The 4,831-nt window shown below is 37.7% G+C and overlaps 1 pseudogene; it reads right to left on the reverse strand.

The window, feature by feature from the left end:
• Nucleotides 1-1,760: 1,760 nt before the first annotated feature.
• Nucleotides 1,761-2,452, reverse strand: LOC103074353 (RING finger protein 11-like; annotated as a pseudogene).
• Between the last annotated feature and the right edge of the window lie 2,379 nt (nt 2,453-4,831).

The raw sequence follows: 4,831 nt of genomic DNA on the forward strand, positions 1-4,831 counted from the left end.
TATAGACAGACTTTTATTGGTGTCCACTGTACCCATGGTTTAAACAGGAGCGGCTACCACATCTGCAGGTGAGTTGCCAACCCCAAGAGGCAGACCATGTTTAAATTGTTCTGTTTACAGTAGTAATGTAAGCTAATGTAAGCTGAATGCAAAAAATGCAGTCAGAGAAATGTATGAAGTGGAAGGCAATTTTGCCCCCTACTCAGAGATGACCACCAGTAATAATTTAGCACATATTTTTTTCAGACGTAAAAAATGCAGGTATAAGCATATACAATGGTCCCTTGGTATCTGCAGGGGATTGGTTTTAGGACTTCCCATGGATACCAAAAATCCTCGGATGCTCATGTCCCATATGTGAAATGGTGTAGTATTGTCGGCCTTCCATATCTGCAGGATATGGAACCGTTGGATATACAGAACTGACTGTACATGTGATTTAATGGTATAGTATTTAGACATTCTGGTTTATAATTTAATATATGGTGGACATCTTCCTATGAAAATATTTGGAGACCTCAATCTTATTTATTTACTATTATTTTTTCCTCCAAATTTTCTTTATGTAGTTGGATATAAATTAATGAACCAAAACTTAAGCAAGATACATGTAAGGATTTAATAGAACTTGATACCCTAATTCTTTCAGTTTTTCTCAAACTCATCATGGGGCTTGTAAGAAAATAAACCAACATGGATACTACTACAGTTGAATGTCAAATCCTTAAGTGCTTATGACATACTAAATTCTTCTATAATGCACTTATGAAGAACCCTTCAAGAGACTTCTGTTTTGTATATAGAAAAGTGTTGATTTCTTTGAGGAGTGAAGCATTCAGCTTTAGTGCATAAATCCTTGTTAGGCTGAGGCAATCATTATCATATCCCTCTTTGCCATAAATTGTCTTATGAATGGTCATATCAATCTGTTTTGGCAAATGAGTAATTAGGGGAAGGCTGTTATTGTGCTTATGAGAATGATATTTTTCTCCAAAAAAGATAAATATGCATTAGGAAAATGACCATTGGGACTCTTTTTCTGCTTCTTCCTTGTTTTGTTAGAATATGATACTTGGTTTTACAGCAGCCATCTTGTGACTCTGAGATGATCGTATGCCAATAACGACAAATGGTAGATTAGAAAGAACCAGCAAAGACAGAAAACAGCAACACCAATAGTAACAACAATCACAGCAAAAGAACAATGGGACCTTAACTTGTGGATTTCCTATAAAGTAAAAAATAAATGCTCTATGTTTATTCTAAAAAAAAAGAACTATGCAAAAAAAGCTTAAAACTACTTTTTTTTGTGCCAGTGTTATAAAATGTAGCTTTAAATAAAACCTTAACCCAAATGCCAGCAACTTTAGAAAAGAATTTGGGAAGGGGGAAGAAGAAAGATATCTCACTTAAGGAAAACAACCACTATATTTAACCTAATCTTCGACACACAATTGAAACATATATAGCTGATGTAACACTTAACACAAATCCTATGTACTGGAGCAATAACAAGATCTAAATACAATTATATTTTTAAACACTGGGCAAAGACTTTACATAAAAATAGCATCCTACTTTTCCCCCTAAGTTTCTAAAATATCATGTACTTTTCCCCAACATCTGCAGCCATTCAGGAATTTTTAGGAAACTTTCATGTATGATCTTAATTCCTAATCCCCGGCTTTTTGGGCTCAACGACAAAAGATCAAAACCACCAAAAATGATGGTTCTCTTGAAGTCAGGTGAGAGACACTGGCTCAGTTAGTCTCGTAGGACAAAAGCAGTGCTGCATCAACTGTCTCCATGCAGGAGGGGCATGTGAAGGATCTCATCAGCCAGTCATCTGTACAGCCCAGGTGATCTGCATACACAGCAGAAATCAAATTGAGTTCTTATAAACAAAGTCCATCATACAGGTCACACACTCCCGGATCTTTTTTTATAATATTTGTTTTATTTTATTGATTGATTTTTTTTTTTTTTTTGGTTGTGCTGGGTCTTAGCTGCAGCCGGTGGGCTCCTTAGTTGTGGCATGCAAACTCTTAGTTGTGGCATGCGTGTGAGATCTACTTCCATGACCAGGGAACGAACCTAGGACCCCTGCATTGGGAGTACAGAGTCTAGCCAGTGCACCACCAGGGAAGTCCCCCGGATCCTTTTTTCTGATCCATTTCTTCCAGGGTCATAAACTCCTTTAGGAGTTTATGTATGAGGCCTATTCTTTTGAGCTATCCTATTTTGCTCCTCTCAGCTGAGTTGCTAGGTTAGTCTGGCTAGGTGTTGGATGATAGACCAAAACTGGAACTTGATCCAGATATGGCAGCAGCGGCTCCTGATCCAGCTCCGTTCCCTTGCCAAAGCTAGCCCAGTCGGACTGAGACTTGTGAGGCAGGGAGATGTCATCCGAAGAGGGGGACTTAAGGCACTTCCCCATCTTCCGGGGCTTGAGTGTGTGATCTGTGTGCTGTTTTGACAGTCTTCCAACCTCATTCTTTTATTATTATTATTTATTTATTTATTTCTGAATTTTAAAAATTTATTTTTTATACAGCAGGTTCTTATTATGTATCTATTTTATACATATTAGTGTATATACGTCAATCCCAATCTTCCAATTCATCTCACCACCACCGACCCCCACCCTGCCCTGCTTTCCCCGCTTGGTGTCCATACATTTGTTCTCTACATCTGTGTCTCTATTTCTGCCTTGCCAACCGGTTCATCTGTACCATTTTTCTAGATTCCACATTTATTCATTAATATGCAATATTTGTTTTTCTCCTTCTGATTGATTTTACTCTATATGACAGTCTCTAGGTCCGTCTACATCTCTAAAAATGACTCAATTCCGTTCTTTTTTATCTCTGAATAATATTGCATTGTATATACATATCACATCTTCTTTGTCCTTTCATCTGTTGATGGGCATTTAGGCTGCTTCCATGACCTAGCTATTGTGAATAGTGCTGCATTGAACATTGGGGTGCATATGTCATTTTGAATTATGGTTTTCTCTGGGTATATGCCCAGTAGTGGGATTGCTGGGTCATATGGTAATTCTATTTTTAGTTTTTAAGGAACCTCCATACAGTTCTCCATAGTGGCTGTATCAGTTTACATTCCCACCAGCACTGCAAGAGGGTTCCCTTTCCTAACGCCCTCTCCAGGATTTGTTGTTTGTAGATTTTCTGATGATGCCCATTCTAACCAGTGTGAGGTGATACCTCATTGTAGTTTTGATTTGCAATTTTTTTAATAATTAGTGATGTTGGGCAGCTTTTCATGTGCCTCTTTGCCATCTGTATGTCTTCTTTGGAGAAATGTCTATTTAGGTCTTCTGTCCATTTTTTGATTGGGTTGTTTGTTTTTTTTAATAATGAGCTGCATGACCTATTTATATATTTTGGAGATTAATCCTTTGTCTGTTGATTCATTTGCAAATATTTTCTCCAATTCTGAGGGTTGTCTTTTGGTCTTGTTTATGGTTTCCTTTGCTGTGCAAAAGCTTTTAAGTTTCATTAGGTCCCATTTGTTTATTTTTTTAAGGCTGCATTGTTCCTTTGCTCACTGATGAACATATAAAAGTCTGAAGTTTTTGATATTATAAAACATCAAAGTACTGAACATTGCTGTGTGAACACCTTTGAATATATATGCTTTGTCTCAGTAAACTTCACTCAGAATGGGACTTCTGCATCAGAGTTGATGCCCTTATGCTTTTTGTGGATGTTGCTACACTGTACCAATTTATGGTTGTTCATGCAGGAAATACTTATTGAGCATGTGTTATGTTTAAGCACTGTGCTGGTTGCTAGCAAAAAGACTTGTGAGTGAAATTTTGTGAGTGAAGAGACTTGACCTGCCCTTTGTGAATTCTAACAGTCCAGAGAGGGAATAGATATTCAAGAATCATACTCTGCATGTAGAATTACAACTCTGACAAGTGCCAAGGAGAGAAACATGGTACCATGAGAGCATATTTTAGGGAGGATTTGATCTCATCATGGAGAATAAAGAAGGTTTATTTAGGGATGTTTCAGCTGATATCTGAAGGATGAGTAGGTATTAAGCAGATAGGGACGTTGGGGAGAGATTTCTGAGCATAAAGAATAGCAAAAGACCCTATAAGAGGAGAGCATATGCTGTGTTGGAGGAACTGGCCAGGAAGGTGGGGCTGTTGGGGGAGCATGTGATTATAATGGAGCTACAAGTGAGGGTAGGAGCTCGATCGTGCAGGCTTATGTTTAAGGTTTCAGACTTTAAGAGTAATAGAAAACCATTGAACTTATTTTATTGAAGGTGAGTGTGTGGAACATACCCAATTGCATTTTCAACCTATCATTTTGCTACCGAGTGGAGAACACACTGCAGAGAGAAAGAGTGGAAGCGAGGAAACAAGTTAGGAGACTTTTGTAGAAATTGGGCACAATGGTGGCTTGGACCAGGGTATGGTGGTCATTTTGGTGGAAAGATGTGGACAGATTCTAGAGGTATGTAGGCAGTATCATTGTTAGCACTGGTGGTGGGTTGAGGATGAGCGTGAGGGAGAAATAGCTGTTAGTGATGGTGATTTCTAAGTTTCTGGCTCCTATGGTTTGTTAGATAGGGTTTTTTAGATATGATGTTAATATTTATGCTAATTTGTCTTTTGTTATTTGTTGGCTCTTGATGAATACTCTGTCATATTAAGTATCCTGTTTTTAGCGTACAGAGCATTTTCACCGAGACTGACTCTTGCATGTTATCAGATAAATTTTTAACATCTGCCAGTTTGTTCCTGTACTTTATTCTCTTTCATTTATTAATTAAGTTGTTGTATTAATGTAAA

Source organism: Lipotes vexillifer, unplaced genomic scaffold (genome assembly GCF_000442215.2).
Source record: "Lipotes vexillifer unplaced genomic scaffold, Lipotes_vexillifer_v1.1 scaffold574, whole genome shotgun sequence".
Taxonomy (NCBI): Eukaryota; Metazoa; Chordata; class Mammalia; order Artiodactyla; family Lipotidae; genus Lipotes; species Lipotes vexillifer.